The 17,400-nt window shown below is 39.9% G+C and overlaps 1 protein-coding gene and 1 long non-coding RNA gene across 2 annotated transcripts in view; both read right to left on the bottom strand.

Annotated features, from left to right (window-relative positions):
- Positions 1-17,400, bottom strand: part of RAB11FIP2 (RAB11 family interacting protein 2) — a 152,374-nt gene that overhangs the window by 81,003 nt on the left and 53,971 nt on the right. The gene's annotated exons all lie outside the window — the stretch shown is intronic.
- Positions 1,505-9,861, bottom strand: LOC142602487 (uncharacterized). Its single transcript, XR_012836235.1, has 3 exons — positions 9,733-9,861; positions 5,811-5,938; positions 1,505-1,832 (listed from the first exon to the last, which is right to left on the bottom strand). It is a non-coding gene; the product is annotated as an uncharacterized LOC142602487 (long non-coding RNA).

The raw sequence follows: 17,400 nt of genomic DNA, 5'->3' as shown, positions 1-17,400 counted from the left end.
AGCTGGCATTTTATCTAAAATGGTAAAATATATTATTTGACTTTAAAAAATCCATATGCCTCTATTCAGGTAGAAAATTATTTAAGGTTGGTCTCGGACTTTTAAATGAAATTTTCCCTTGGGTAGACCTAACTTTTGGATTATTTAAAATGGTAAAGCAGATGTAAATGTATGGGGACCTGATCCTCTAGTGGTGTAACTGGCAAAATCTTTTTGTTTGCATGGAGCATTATTTTTGTTTCCCGGTGGAAGAAATTTGGACACGAAGTTTGGCTGAAACCAGGTACAGCCACACATTTGGGTTGTAGAATGGTGGGGAACCAAGCAGACTGTCAAGCAACTGCTGTTGCATGTCATGATGAAGAGAAACATGTTTTTCTCAAAATGAATTTGTTTTTTTGCATATAGGTAAATTAGATATCATGGGTTTATAAATCACAGGTACAGTTCTTGCTCAGTCACCTTACAGACCTGTCGATCTACATGAAAGGACCTGATAAGCAGGTCCTGTGTACAGGAAAAAGACTTAGCAGTGGCAGCATAGGCATTTTTACCAGAGGGACCTGAACAGAGATTGCTTTCACCAGACACTAGAATTTCAATGATGTGACTGAGTTTTGAAATTTCAGGATTTCTCACGTGATGAAAATTTCATCCTCAAGGGAGTTCTGATGTTTGTAGACATGAGATGGTGAGATTCAGACCCTTCTGTTTTACTTTGTCTCTGGGTTTTAATTGCAACAGTATTAAAAGCAAGAAGTAGTGTTATACCATTCAGCCATCAAGCTCAGTTTTCATTTATTTGCACCCTTGCATGCCACATGGACAGCAAATTAAAGAAAAGAAAAAACAAGTCAACTGCTTGTCTTTTAAGAGTCTGATTGTAGAAGCATCACTTTCACCCTTTCAGTATACTTTTGAATCTATGACAAAATTCTAGAAGGTTACTCTGTGCTCCTGACAGTCAAACTGGATTTGTTAGATGAAGAGCTATTCTTGAGGTATTGTACCCTTGGCTCTCAAACTCAATCTTAAATTACCAAAGAAAAAGAAATATCTTTTCTGTGGAACTCATCTTAACTTGACCCCAGGCATATAACTTTAGCAGGGCTGGAAACTAGGTGCTGGCCAAGGAAAGAGAAAGGACTTCATCTATTTTGGTACTGTATATTACCTCAAGGTCATGAGATTACTGTGAGAAGGGGCAGAATGTATGACTCTGGTAACAAAAAGAGGTATCAAGAGCTGAAAGAGAATATTTATGGGAAAAAAACATGTGATAGCAACAAATAGAGCTACCTGAAAGAAAAGTAGAAAGGACAGATAGGAAGAATACAGAAACAACACATAACTGTCCATTTGGAACATGATAGGCCATGATTAGAGAAGGTTCGAGTGTCATCTTGACCCTCAGACAAAAGTCAGTGGAAAAGGAGGGAACAGGGAAATAGCGTGGAGGCCCACAAAGGTGGAAGCCTCATTTGCTCCTCTTTGGAGCACTTACCAGAAGAGTGAACCTTGGTTCTGACCAACTGCCACTGCTACAGACCGGGAAAGCCCCATAGATGTCACCAGGAATCAGAGCAGTAGAGCTCTGCAGAAGTTGCTCCAGAGCCTCATCTGTCTGTTACAAACCAGATTTCACTGAGGTATCAAGCCAGGCTGGAGAATCCTGCCGCAGCAGTGCTGGGGACAGCAGGAGGGATGGGGAGGGAGATCACCAACAGGAGCTGGTGTCCTCACTGCTTGTACCTGCCACTGAATCTGCAGGTTCTGGAGTGGTTTCCACAGGCATCAAGGTGCAAGAGCCCTCTCTGGACATCTTCTGGAATCTCCAAAACAAGTGTCAAATTCAGTGTTCACTGAAGTCAACATTAACAATTTCTTTTGATATCAGCAATGTTTTCATTAACCCTTAATGCACTTTTTTAGACAGCCTCATTTCTGTGTGTGTCTGTAGACATTCCCTTCATACTCTTTACTGTCAATTCAAGTATATTTGTTTCCTTTGTTGCTGACACTACTTTTCTTCTACCATCATTTAATAACATAGTTTTCTCTCAACATAAAACACACACTGCATACATAAATACGAAAACCTGGTCAGGTATATATACCCGGGAAAATGGAACGAGAGAGGAGTTAAGCAGTCCTAGCTACTTTCCACACTGCAGAACTCTCCATTTCAAGAAAAAAGGCCAAAAATTCTGCAAATACACTACTATAAACCCCAGCCAGTTCTCTTGAAGTTGGAGGAACTATTTATGGTTTCTGCCATGAAGAAGCCAATCTTTCCCCAGGAAAGACTGTTTGATGTCTGTCTGTTGACTTCTACGAGAGTGGAGAGGACATGCAGGAGGATTTGCCGGTGTAGCATGCCTGATTAATTTAAGCGCACGTTGCTCACTGAAATAAAAGATTTCAGAGAACTGAGATGGTAGTGGTGAAATGGTTGATTAGGCTAAGAGTTGTCAGCTGCATGAATTTGGATCAGTGTCAGCCATAACTTTGAAATTCCTGTCTTTACTATGTGTGACAATGTTATCGTCATTTCAAGATAATTTCTTGGGGTTTTTAAGAAAAAAATACGAAGGATAATAAAAATACTCTACTTTAGAAAGGCTGCTTTGCTGTCCTGGGCATACACATACAAACAGCTTCCAAACAGCTTGTTATTCAGCCATTGGGCTGGTAGAACTCCTCCGAAGAGGTTTCCAGCTACGGGATAAATACCCATTTATACACTCCTTTGCAACGCCGTATAATTTACCTGGCAGGCCAAACTGTCTCCTGCAGACATGTTACAACTCCAGACAGCCATGTAGATAATTTTCAAGAGCACAGCTACATATCAGAAAATATTTTGAACATTGGTACGTGTGTAAGTACAGCACATATGTTTCTCAGTGTAGTAACTAACAACTCAGCTGTTTCATTTCTCTCTTTTGCTCAATATTCAGCCCCTTGAGAATTCCAACCCTGGCTCCAGTTTGGCAGTATCACACACATAAAAGTCTTGTTCGTGCAAGTTTTGTGAGCCACCAGACAAAAATAAGATTTTTTTTTTCTGACTTTTTTTTTTTTTTTTTTGCATTGCATCTCTAAACCAGAAGAATACAATTGTTTATGAGAAACATAATCAGGCCCTTTTCATTTCAATTAGCAGCACGGTTGCTGCTAATTGTCTGTCCGTGATCTTTGTTATTAGACCAAAATGAGATAACGAATATAGGTGAATTAATCATCTGTGAGGACAATGAGAAGCTGACCCACAGTTACATTAGACAGAACAATAAAAATTATATTTGTCCTCTAACCGATGAAGGGAAGAGGAAAATTCCTGGTGTGCAATTTTATACCTGTGTTTCTGGCAAGTTTGTGTAAAGTGTCTGAACAACCATCAGAAAATGATGACTGAACTGCAAGTGCCCCTTACATCCAGGCTGCCTCGAGAGATTTGCACCCCGGGTACTTCTCTTGCTATGAAAAGGTGGTCAGAAACATCACCAGGAAAGCTGTAGCCCAGCAGCACCCAGCAGATAAATTTAAGACCTCTTTTCCCGTAACATATCTTCCCCTTGCACTGTTGAAAACCAGAACCCTCCGTCCTCCAGATTTGACCTGGAGCTCATCAGTTCTATCATTAATCCGATGAAACCTGTTAAATTTGAAATCATTCCTCTGAACTCCTCCAGCTGCTGTTACGAGAGGGTAAGGTCATGAAAATTCAAGGTCAGTTAAAACTAATAAGTATAATAATTTCATCACAACACCTTTTTCAAGGAAGCACTGAAGTCAAAGACTTGAGGAAAATTTTGATACTTTAGCAGTACTTTTGAAGACCTGCTGAATATTTCTAAATAGTTCCATTTTAAATAGTGTTTTGAGATATTTTCCAAGCACTGCTCAGACTAGCAGTTCTTGTTCACTTTTGTTTATTCATTGGTTATTGACGGAGTAATTAAAATTTACTGGTTAACACATTTAAACTTAGTACTGCTGCAGATCATTTTTTCTCGCCTGTGAGCAGAGACCCAAAATTTTGCTTTGTAAAAGATTAAGAGTCACAGGCAGTTGCATCTCATTGCTTCTTCAAATAAGAAGTTAAGAGCCCAAACTTAATGACAACCTCGTTCTTTGTGTGTGGGAACCTGCTGATTTGCTTGCTGACTGCTTGCCAGTCGAGGACCTTTACTGGGCAGAATCTTTTTTCTTCACTTGGCTTATCCACAGAAAGTAATCACAGCAGGTTAAAAAAAAAAAAAAAAAGAAAAAAAGAAAAGAAAAAAAAGCAAGCAAACAAACCAACCCCAATTATCAGAAATGATAGCAAGTCTATTGAAGAGAGTTCTGTGAGGTCTCATGTATGGATGAATCTGTAAATTTCAAAGGACAAGAAGGAAAGATGTAGCAAAGCCACTGAAGTCTTCTTGACATTAGACACTGTCCAAAACAGATTCTCATGTAGATATTGATGTCGCTAAATCTCACAAGGAGCTGCACAGCTGTAGTAAATGAAAATTTGTCTAGAAAAAAGATTGCAAGTGGTGTTAAATTTGTTATTGTCATCACCTCTCTGCAACAACTATGAGACCTACCCATATCCTGCTCACGGCATGTTTCACGAAACTATTAGTAAACATGAAGCCTCACCTCTGTACTATGCACGTCCATGCAAAGTCACGCACACGCACATAGACCCCTTCTCTCCTGTCAGGGTTACATTCTTCTAAAAGAAGGTTGAGAATGAGGGATGCGTGTTGTCCTTGGTGCATCTGCCTATGGGAATCAGGGACCTGCTTTGCTGACTCCTTCCTTCACCCTACTGGGAATTTCATTCCATGAAAAAAACTCAAACCCACAACAAATCAAGATGAAAAATACAGAGCCCAATTTTTGCCACGTCAAATTTCACTGCAAATGTAGGAGCACAAGAATTGTGTAAGAGTAGCATTAAGTACCGGATTTCATTCCTCTCTGCAGGAGATTTATCTCTGTAGATATGTGCAATGCATTGAAAAATTAACGTACCAAAAGCTACCTTCAAAAGAATAGCGTAAAAGTGAAGGAAAATTCAAACTAACAGAATAACTGCTAGGGAAGAAGTTGGTTGAATGTTTTTGCCATCTGTTAATAGGTTGTCAGCTGGCAAGAATAATGATTCCCCTTACCTGGGGGTCACTTTCCTGCGTACCTCTCCTTCCCCCGGTTCCCCAGCCACTCCAAGCAGGTCACTGGGGAAGGGGAAATCAGAGTGTTCCCCATCATAGGGAGAAATCAGAGAGGGTACAAAGTTTCACTTAGCTTTAGATTAGTCTAAATTAAATAGAGTGGCCTGGGGAGGGGTCTCAGCCTGCGGGGCAACCTGATAGTGAAGCTAGAATCACAGTCTATCTATGTTCTAAATTGATGGCAATGAAAATAATACTCCCCAGACACAAAAGTACACTTGTTTTCAGATTAATGCATCCTGAATGTGAGCTTTTCATCTCCTTTCTGAATGAGTTAACGTGTGCTCGTTCGCCTTGGCCAGAAACTGAACTGCAGGTTCATTATTTGGAAACTTATTTGCACTGAAGCCCATAAGGCCAGTGGCTTGGAAAGATGAAAACAGCTTTCCACAGGCTCTCATTTTGGGAAAAGCTGGTTGCCCAGGGCTGCCAAATGCATTCCCGATGAACTCCTCCATTTGCATGTTATATTTGGGCTGAAATTGAGACAGCAAATACCTAACTGCTCTCGGGCCTGATCCAAGGATCTCCAACTGCTCTTTGCGAGGGTGAATGATGCATTTGAAAAACAATTCATACCTCTCACCGAGGAGCCCGAGAATGCTGTCATCTTGCACTAGCACTGCATGTTCCCTCTTCTCAAAGAGCATCGCTATTTGCCATAACTGCCAGATCCCGTGCTCATATCCATTAATTCCTGGAGTGCACTGTCAATTAATATGTGTAATGGATGATAATTTCACAAATGTTCTAGCTTCATTTTGTGTTTTCTAAATTGTTATTAGTACAGAATTAAATTATTCTTTGATTAATACAGCAACACATTTTTTGGTGCTCTCAGATATTGCCTTTTCAATAGTACAACTGTGTATTTTTCTCCCTTATCTGTGGATAGAAGATGTAAGATAGAAGATAGTCGTAAAATACATCTGTCAAGATAAGCTCGTAACTACTGTTCTTTCTGTAACTGGAGAAAAATTACACTAATTTAGACACAGATGTTTTGTTACACTTAGCTTCAGTTCAACTTTCAATGGAAAGGAATAGTGAAAAAAAAACAATTTAAAAATTGGATTGAAAAGCCAAAATAGCATCATCAGTTCATTCCAAAAGATATATTTTGATACTGTCAAAACATTTTCAGACAGTCTGGCAACACCTGACTTCACAAAGTATTTCAATTCTGACAAGCGATGTGTGTCTTGTACACGGTCTCTTCAAAGTTCCTCCAGTCTGATGTCATTTTATATTTCTCTTTAACTATAGACTATTCAAATTAATGAGACTTTCTTGCAATATGTTTTTAGCTGCTATTATAACTGCACAAACAACTACCCTTAGTCTCAGCTGATAGAAACTCCCCAAGTACAACCGGTATCAACACTGTTAAATCAGAAGTACTATCCTTGGCCTTGTTCATTCACATGCCTTGATCAAATCTCCTTTTTCCAAGCATTAGTTTGTTATCTCCCTGCTATCTGTGCCTACGACTGTAACTGCATCCTGGAGAACACTAATTCCACATACTGAGAGCAAAAGAAAAGCCTCACGACTGCTTGTTCCAGAGTCCTTGACAAATGGCCGTTGATTCATTGAATGCAGCCTACCTGAAATCTTCCTTATAATTTCGTATTGACACTGCAAACACCATTCCCAGACATACAATATTGCTGTGCACTCATACATGGCTGCTCGCTATTTCCATAACTGGCTGTGTTTTGAAAAGACTTGACGATGATATCCCTGTGTTACAAAAACCTGACTTCGTAAACTCACAAATTCACTTTGACGCTTTGGAAGAAAGTTGTTAAATGATCATTTTTTTCCTATGGTGCATACAGTGATAATATGCACGGCACAAATTGAAGAACCGAGGAAAACCTCTTTCTCAGCTCTGGAATTCCCCCCCGAACAGTGGCATTGCCGTGCAGTCCAGGGAAAACACTATCTGGGTTTGCATCAGTGAAATCCCCGCCAGAAATAAGAGCATCATGCTACAGGACAGGAATATAACCGCACAATTCAAATTCCTTTACTGGTAAATCACAGGATATCATACTTTAACATCACAAACTCGTCACAAATATATGAGCTGAGAATATTTTAAGAGGTTTCTGTAAGCTATTAATCTATTGTGGTCTATTTAGTGATTGCTCTGTATTATAGGGCACATTTCATAGTTGTCTTGACTACAGACAAATCATGAAAAACAGACAGGCATACTTTTATGCATTCATAAACAGAACAGATCTAAATTTAGCTTAATAAGAGCAGTTTATTCAATTACTGAAATACTTAGAATGAGATACTTATAATGTAACAATCATGTAAAACATGAGACTTCAAGGTTGCCTTGGCACAACTCGGATGATTGACAGCTCACTTTTGACTATGCACGTACAGCTAAGCTCACTCTGTTTCTCATCCGTGTCAATAAAACCCTCTGATCACAGTACATGATCGCATCCAAACCAAGGCAAACCATGTTAAAGGCAAAATACGTTATACAAAATAACCTAAAACTGGTTTAAAAACACCCCAAGCCAAACAACAATATCATTTCCAGTGGTATTTTAGCTCTGATTTTGGGAAGATGCATGCAGGTATGTAAGTATCTCCTTCTCTTTGTGGGATTTTCGTCTGCATTCCAGCATGCGTGCTGGTGAACCACTGTGAACCGAATGATCTTATCCAGTTAATTCTTCTAGACTTCATTTTAGCAAAGCTTAAAATTAAAATTACTCTCACAAATAAAAATGTTAAGACGTTTGAACTCACTGGAGCTTTTGAACACTGGTTAAATTTTAAAATCTATGCTGGTTAAACATGAATTATCATTTTACTTATGAAGTACTTTTAAAAAATATTACAATAAAGAAGAACTGTAGAACTACACAGCCATCCACTAAAGTGAGAATATAAATTCCCCAATCTAATAGTTATTTGACTGAGCTAATATTGAAACACTTAATAGCATTTAAACAAAAAATGTTCAAATTTCTTTTAAAAGTAGTACTCTGATCATAAGATTTAAATTATCATATTCATTAGAGAAATCCTGTGCTAGGAGTGAAACTCTAACATTGTAGTGAACCAAATTGACACACAGAAATATATTTACCTTAAAAAGAAGATAGACGCTAATGTGGGATATATTGGCACATGGAAATATTCTTTGTCAGGGCTACTGTATTTTTCCCCAGAGCAAGTTATCCTTTAACTTTCCCCATTTTTCTATTAAAAAGACAATCAATATTTTGAAAGAATGAATTAACAGCAATTTCAAAACATGACAGGAGCAGGCAGAAAAGACACCGTCGTATGTCTTCATTTTCATTCTAAATATAAATGAAAACATGAGTGTTTATTTTCAAGCCCACAGACCAAAGCATCTAATTGATCCCACTTGGGAGACAGGGTCTGAATAAAGAGCCATTATGTTTTGATGAGATACGCAATTGCCTTGAACTTGCCAGGAGTTCAGGTGTGGATGTATCTGTACCCCGAGCGCTTGCAGGAATTTCGGTTTCTGCGCGCTCCTGCTCCTCCATCTGCCTCACGTAGCCCTTGTACGGACCGGCTCTATTTCACTAGAATAACTTCGCTATTCATCAACAATGAGGTTCAAATTGTACTTTTCTTTAACACAACATTAACTCTCAAAGAGCTGGAAATTCAGTATTCTGTTCCCTAAGCTTAGATTCCAAATCAGTCACTGAGAACATTATATGAGCAGTAATCCCATTAAATATATCATCTTGCAAATATCTAAATCCAGTTAATTAACTTGTATTGCAAAAGAACTCCAAGATACAGTTTTCAGTGAGCAAACTTACATTTTAGGTTTCTAATTATATCAGAAATAAGTTTCATATCTCCTTTTTGTTTAAAAATAAAACTCACCTAAAAATGTATAAGCATTGGCAAAATAGGTGTTATAGACATATAGAAATTTAAAAAAATATGAGTGTTCTTTATTAAACTCTTATCTTGTGGAGAGATTATAGAATCACAGAATCATTTTATACAATAGAGGCCCCCTAAATGTTGAAAAAGAGGAACATTATCTGAAGAAAGTTGTAAAATATTTTCCACTTACTAACTAAACAGGAACAAATGACTGGACAGGTAATAATTGAGGTAATTTTGCAGTTCATGAAGAATGCAGTATTACAATTCCTGTACTTGGAAATTAGTTTACTAAAGGCTGGGACTGGTGAGAGCATAAGAAAAATATCAGAAAAAATTCTTTGGAGCCCAAAGTGATTTAAAAAAAATGGATAAAAAGAGATTTTTTTAAAAGCTAAGAACTAAGCCATTTTATTATGGCTGCAGTTAAGAGTGAGACACTCTTCCAGCAAGAATATATTTAAAGTACACTGCGAATTTATGTCGTCATGTGATTTCACTTCACAAACAACTATAACAATAAAGCCAACAAAAGGCCGGCTCAGGCTATCTCGGGGTGCTGCTCATCAGGCTGTTTTCTTAAAGTACTCACCTACAATTTCCCCTCCTTTTCCAAGGGCAGCAACGCCTCGCTAAGTCACCAGGATAGCTGTTTTATTCCAGACTGGGATCAACATCCATCAGCAGAGAGCGGAGGGGAGGGGAGCAGAGGGGGCCAAGCAAACCTCGGCGTATTACGGAGCAGGATTCTGCATAGGGATCGGATGGGGATAAATGAATGCTGTATTTTCAGGGCTGCCTATAACCATTTATTTTGCTTTGAAAAGAAGCAGTAGTTGGTAAGTGAAAATATTTTAAAGTACTTGAAAATAGTTTGACACCACTCCAAATTTAAAAAGAAAAACTGATCCTAAAAGGTCTTCTTAAAGTATTGTTGGATACTATGCAAAAAATAAGTGACATGGCCTGAGCGTCTCACCTTATGGTCCTTTACAAAGGCGTATGATGAACGGTAAAGCTCAGCTGAAAACGTGTATCCCCAAGGTTTCGCTGCAGTGGAGGACTGAGGCTAAGTCGGACTCAGTTAAAGGCTTGGTTAGACCTAGGCTAACTAGCTAATTCAGAGTACTCCATACACCAACTGGTTGTTCCTCTCTCCACCCCTCCCCGAGGGCTGCCCAAAGTAGGGTTATATTGGACACTGTCTCTCATGGTAAAAATACAGCTATTGTTTTATTGCACCTAGATATTTTTGATTGCAACACGTTCTCTTCCAGCTGCACTGCCTTCTGCTGCTCAGAGACGTGCTGCTCACAACCGCTCCTTTGGGTTTGCGGGCTCAGCCGCTCGTGCGAGTCGAAAGGAGATGAGGTAGCTGGACTGCTGTAAGCCCTAGGTCTTTGCCAGTGCAGTTGTTTTCTCTAAAAAGAGCTTATGGGGTTGCAAAGGATGTGTGGGAAATCCACCAGGAACATGAGCGTGTTAGCAAGGCGAGACACAGGTCGCGGTAGCTCTGCAGGCTCAGAAAAGCTCCTCAGCAGCAGTAGTGACCGATCGAGCTGCTTCCTTTGCTACCTGGAAGCGTTCCTCAACATCGCATTAAAGTCTGCAGTAAGTTTCCCAGGCTTTTTTGCTTTTAATGTCCTGTGAAAGGGTCTCTTTTCTGCACATGCCAGGCAGCATTGCAATGTCACTTAAATCTGAACAACTCTATGATCATGCATGAAGTCACATGTGATTTTAGTCGGAACTCCCACCAGTTTCAGGCATAAAGGAACAGACCCTTTGTTTTCAAAGTGTGGATAACAGCAAAGATTAAAAAAATGGGGCAGAAGGGATAAACCCTGCTGCCTTTTTAAAAGACTGACCACAACAGACAATACATTTGCTTATTAAAGTAGAAGAGAGGATATTTTAGAAACAAATCAGCCACAGTATGTGGTTTGGTGTTTCATTAATTGAATTCTGCCCATATTAACAAGTGTCACTACTTTTTTTCTTCAAATTATGCCAATTATGATTTCTCTTATGAAAATAATGATTCATGTTTTAGATTGAGTTGTGTGAACATGAAACAAAAGCAGTATGGAGTAAAACTGAAAAGAATTTTGAATTATTTCCCTCCAGTTATCAGTACTTCAGGTCACAGTCCACTCACCAATTATCCAAATGGTACTTGGTCTCAAAAGAGCTAATAATTACTTAGTCATCAAAGAGAAGCTTCTGGGATTCACAAAACCTCCATAGCCACATCCTCACTCGAAACTTCCATAAACTGTGTTGTGGTACTGCAGTGTCACTGGCTGAGCATCACAAAAAAGCCGTTCCCTCGATGTACAGGGGTACACGAATACCATTATTTTTTCCCCCTTTGTGGAAATTTATCTCTTTCTTCCTAGCTGCCCTTTCTTCTTTTGCCTTTATGTATTTGGCTGTTGTGGTATCTGTTACTCTGATCTACCGTCCTTGCTCAGTTTCTTCCACTGAAAGATTGTAATTTCATCCCAACATTCATGCTGGCATAACTCAGTCCTCCAAGTCTCCTTCCTCTAGGTATCTCTCCCTTTCCTCTGATGACAGGCTTCTAATTTTGGATCCCAAATACTAACCTAAGCTATATGCCTGAAACAGCCCCTGCCTGGGGACACCCCCACTGAGTTAGGTGGTCCTTATGAGAGAGCTGCAGCCTATTTAATGCTCTAGTAACTCTGTACATGTGGAACCCACAAGGTTCAAGTCCCCTGCTCTTGAAACACTGAAGATGACAAGATTTTGTTCCATATGCCGGAACAACCTACGGTCCCACCATCTGGTCCTGAAGAACAAAGTATGAGCTAGATTCCATCCAGAACAGTAAGAAAAGACACTCTTTGCACTGGACAGAGCAACGAAATGGTGTTCCCCTCCAGGTCAGTTTTAGACAAGGGTCCTGGGTCAACTTGGACCTGCAATCCAAAGTCTAGAAGCGTTTTAGCTCCAGGTAGAAGGTGTATTATGACAGCATCTAATAGCACATAATTTTTTGCACCTTGGGCCATAGCTGCATGCGTGCCTGTGATTTTTAATCCTTTTTCAGATCCAAGAGTTGAATGTCCAAGCCTCCAAACTAAAGAGAAGGCCTTGCAGTCATGCTATAGCATCCTCTGCAGCTTGAAAGTTATAAAAAAATGGAAGCATTTTTCACTTTGTAGATTAAACAGCTGCTTCATGCATTGAGAGTGACCTTGAACAACACTGTTCTCTGCAGCCCAGTGGGTTATCTGTTCCTGGCTCCTTTTCAATAGTTTGGACAACAACTTTGTGCCAGAAACTTCCCCTCACATTTTCCACTCAGGCAACCATCAGATCAACAATAAAACATGTTTTCTTTCCTTTTTGGCTATCCTGAGAAACACACATCATCATTTCCCCATCTTTGGCCTCTGGCAAGAATGCACAGTGGCCAGGTAATTTACACTTCAGTATTGTTTACTACTTGAATTTAAAAAAAAACCCTTATAAATTTTCCAGAAACCTCAAAAGTATTATGACGTGACTTTAAATTAAACTGTGTTTTTTTAGCTTGCCTAAATATTCAACTTTATTTCCAGTGAAAGGGTTAATACCTGTATTTTACCCTTTTTGGATCAAGTTGTTGAAAGAGGGAGAGCTTCATGCACCATAGGAACCTGCAGTAGTACCCTAATGACAGTATAATTAGAAGTATCATTGTGGTAATGATTCTTTTCATCTGGCAAAAGGCTTTAACAGAAAAGATCTCTTATTCAGTTAGTTTCACCTGCCCATCCTCTTACCTCTGCAATGCTCCTTTTCTAGGTCAGCATCAGAAGTTAATACTGGGTGTTTGACAAGGCTTCAGACTTTGTGCTCATCAAACTAATTAAAGAGAAACACATCCAAAGCCTAGTGAATTATTTTACTTTTTAAAAATGCTGCCCATTCATCTTGTTTAAAGATTTACCTGGCTCAGTGGGTTTGATTAATGAAAAGGACAATGGAGCTCTTGTCAGCGCAACCTCCAGCCACTTGGTTCAGGGTCAGCAGGTTGAGCGAGAGGCCTTCATGTCTATATTTAGTCTCTCTCTACTTTAAAAATCCAAAGGATTGAAATGTTACTGATTTTATCAGCATGCCACAGTTTGGAGGAAAAGACAAGAACTGTCTTGAGCTCAAACTTCATTCTACTCCTTTCGGTTTAAGTTAAATAGCATACAGCAGATCCCCCATGGTTGTCCTGGATATACATAGGTAGGATGGCTTTATGTTAACACCAAAAAGTCTGTTTTGGAAGTGGAGTACACACTCTAAGTAGGCTTAAAATGTAGATTCTTATAACTTGCTACTGGGGAAAATTTACAGTAAATATACATGTTTGCATAAATTCTGAAAAGACCAAAAAAAGGGGGGGGGGGATATGATGCATATTAAAGACTAATGACCTTATAAAATAATCATAAATGCCTGGATTTTGTAAACATTTTTGCATACAATGAGCTATACTATCACAAATGCTCTTATTATTGGACTGGAGCTTTGACTCTACCATAAATTTTAAACAAGGTAAAAAAATCACATTCATATAATTCCAGAAACCAGATTTCTACTAAAAGTCAGTGTGGTCCACGGCTCCCCTTTGTTTCAACAGAAGGATGCAAGGTCCATCAGACTTTCTGAACTTGGACTGCTTCTCTGTGCCCTCTCTCTCAGCTCTGCTGCCGGTTGCATAGGGGAGGGCCGAGCGTTGGCTCCCTCCGCTCCCACCCTGCCTGCCTCCACTTGCCTTCACCTGCCTCCACCTGCCTGCACCTGCCTGCACGCCAGTGAGCAAGCCGCTGAGAGCTGTTGCCTCCTTGTGACACAGACATCGAGCGGAAAGTACTCAGCATGGATTATAATCTGCCCTCTAGTGATTAATACAGTTAACATTTGGCAGCATCATTAACATTATTTATGTGTTACATAATTACATATTCATTACATAATTATTTCCTTATGCAACAGTGATAATACTCATGCTTTACACCTTTCTAAGAGGTTCTTTAATATAATCAATGGATTGAGCATCTAGCAGTTTGCTGATAATTATGGCTTATGATCATTAATAATGCCTTCTGCTGATATGTTGATAGCTGTAGAGGACACAAATCATGCCTATCATCCTAGGACAGCTACTGTTCCACAAAGCCTTCCGCAAGCACATGCTGAGATTGTGCAAAACAACCATCCAGTTGCTTCACTTTAGTGAAGTAATGCTGCTTAGGGCCAGTGTTTTCAGTTGTGTGAGTTATTAAGCAATAATGTCCAGATCACTTGTGAGGCAGAATAAGATTTTCCTACTGATTGAAATGCCACAGAAGCAGGGCTGAAACACACATCTTTAGCCAAAGGTGCAGCCCAACAAAAAAGATGTTTGTGATTTGGAGGGAAAGGCATGGTCCCTAATGTTTATTCTTTTAAGCAGCCTTTAACAAGTAAAAGGCTTTGTTACATGTTACTGTACCTTGATTTTAAGACAACCCTTGAGGTCCTTTATCAAGAAGTAATTCTATCATGCCAGAATAACTCAACAGTGTGTCATGGCAGTGCTCCACTGCCCTGTGACAAGCTCTGCTTCAGGAATCCGGAAGAGCTTCCATAGCTGCCCCAAATGCCACCCCTTCTTTAGGGCAGGCACCAAACCCCCACTGTTATCCTGCTAATTCAGCTGGGCAAAAAATGGAGAGAAGGCATCATAAGAGTCTTGGCTGTGAATTTTGTCTGTGATGTAAACTAGGCCCAATGTAGAAATGGGAGAACAAGTCCTACAGTGATTGACCAAGCCTGCAGGAGCATTGGGGCACGACCGAAAGGAACGTGTCCCGCTCGTATCTGCAGGAGCAGTTGCACCAGCTCCTGCGTGCGTGCATACGCTGGCCTCGTGTTTCATCGCCCCTAGTCAGCACCGACTGCAGCTGCTGGCTAGTACAGCTGTGGAAACCTACCCTCATCCAACAGTCACTTTATTCTTGCAAATAAAACACTTATGGGCTTGATAATTTTATCTACCCTATCATCTAGGAAATGCATTTGGATAAAGGGCCATGTATTGAACAGTCTTTTATCACACAAGTATTTCTACTAAAGAAAGATTTCCAGGATTCAACTCTGTGTATTTAAAAGGCAAAATTCAAAGAAGTTTTATTGCCAGACTTTCACTTCTCAATAATGATGTCTTAATTGTTCCACAAGCGTGCGTTACAATTTCTCATACATTCGAGGAATTAGCATAGAGGAAAACCCACCTTCATTCTGCTTAATAAATCAAGAAGTGGTATTTTTAATGCTGCCTTTTAAATGCAGCCATGCACTAGCATTCTCCCTAGATTTTTAAATAGGTAAATACTACGCTGGGATGTTTGCAAGAAAAAAAAGAAAAGATTAAAGAGAGATGAGATCGCTGGGGCGAAGAAAAGTGTCATCTTTTCCACATAGCAAGTTAGATAGCAAATATAGTCAGATAAGAAAAAGGAGATCAGACACTGAACTCAATTTTTATTGTATTAAATTTGAAATACCACATCTCTTCATTCCCATGAGAGAATTTTATGTAATCTTTCACACAGTGCTTCTGGAAGAGCCATTCACAACCATGCTGCCTAGTTTTTCAAGGCCTAAATTTCTAACATAGGGAGGTAATTTTTTTTTAGTATGCCATCAGTCACAGTGCACCCACCCACTGAAGGTCTGAACATTTCCTGCAGTGGCTTTGAGATAAAGATTTCCTGATACCTGCAAGCCCTGTAAGAAAAATATTGTTTACAAATGAGAAATTCTGATGCCTGATATTCCAGGCAGCGCTAGGTGTTAGATCTTCTTTCTTGGCATCATTACACATTTCCAGGTGTTAGGTATTTCATTATTTAAGAGTAGGTAGAAAAACCAGACAATAAGTATTCATAAAATGTCAGACATTCTCCAAAGGGCTGTTTGAGTTAATACAGGCCCTAAAGCTCTCACTTTTATTGGGCTTGAAAATGATATTTATTTGAAGGAAATTATGTCACTACTTAAAATATTTTACCAGAAGAAACTGCTTAGCACCATCTCTTTAAACCACCAAGAAAGAAACTCCGGAGAGTCTCCACTACATTACAGCTTTCTGACAGACAGCTCTTGCTAGTGTTGCAAAGCTATACAGTAAAATAAGAATGAATCTTCCTATCCTGGGTCAAGAATACCAAGGCCATCAACACTGTTTTTGCTCAGAACCTGTTCCAAATTGCATACCTTGCTTGGTGATTAGCCGTGCCATTAGCTGTCTAAATGAAGTCCTTTGCTACCCTTCATCTGTATCTCGAATTCTTTGGGGTACACGAGTTGACATAGGGTCAGCTGAAGACCAGCTCCCTTCCAAAGCACCTGTGTAGTTGGGTGCAGACAGAAACTCAGCTGAAGAGCAGAATTAAGAGCTGAGAGGCAATACGAAACGGCTCTTGACACTACCCTGCGGCTGAAGCAGTACCTGAGATCTTAGCCGTTGCCTTGAAGCTACAGCCCATGCTTGCCTGCGTGCTAACCGGAGGGGAGGAGCAGCAAGCAGAGAGGCTGGCTATAACAGGAGTATGGCAAAGACATACCTGCACAGTGGTTCTCTTCACTTTCTTATTCAACCCTGTGTGGGACTGGAGCAGCCAATACGTTCAGCGGGGGCAGGTCCATGGAGTCGGCCACGGGCACCTCACCACTGTCCCACCACAGCGAGGGGCTTTGGGCAGCTTGGAGAGCCAAGATGCAAGAAGGCGATGGGTGTGAAAGATAACTTGAGGTGAAATAAACAGCGAGGATTAGGGAACCAGAAATCATGTTAAATAGGTTCCTGCTATTGGTGAGGATATAAAAAGAGAACCAAAATGTCTGGGTTTGGATATAGAACAGGCTCCAGCTCCTGCTAGACTTTTGGGTCTGTGACAAATACTTGCAGAGCATATTTGTTTGAAGTCTGCAGATCAAAGTCAGTGCATAAACCATGCTGTCACTTATACCTTTACGAAACTCTCAAGATACTGAAAAACCTGAACAGCCAATGCAAAAGGAAGAGGAGTAACTCCCTGAGACAGCTGAAAACTATGGTTGTATTTAAGGAGTTCACACTGACATAAACAGATATTATTTACCTGTATACTTTACCACATTAACAAGAGCTGTTCACCTCTTGGTGAAGGATTCTTGTTATTTGTACACATACATTTTAAAATAGGATAGCAGTGATAGGACCAGGGGG

The sequence above is a fragment of the Balearica regulorum genome, chromosome 7, assembly GCF_011004875.1.
Source record: "Balearica regulorum gibbericeps isolate bBalReg1 chromosome 7, bBalReg1.pri, whole genome shotgun sequence".
Taxonomy (NCBI): Eukaryota; Metazoa; Chordata; class Aves; order Gruiformes; family Gruidae; genus Balearica; species Balearica regulorum.
This window is presented reverse-complemented; position numbering and strand designations above follow the sequence as displayed.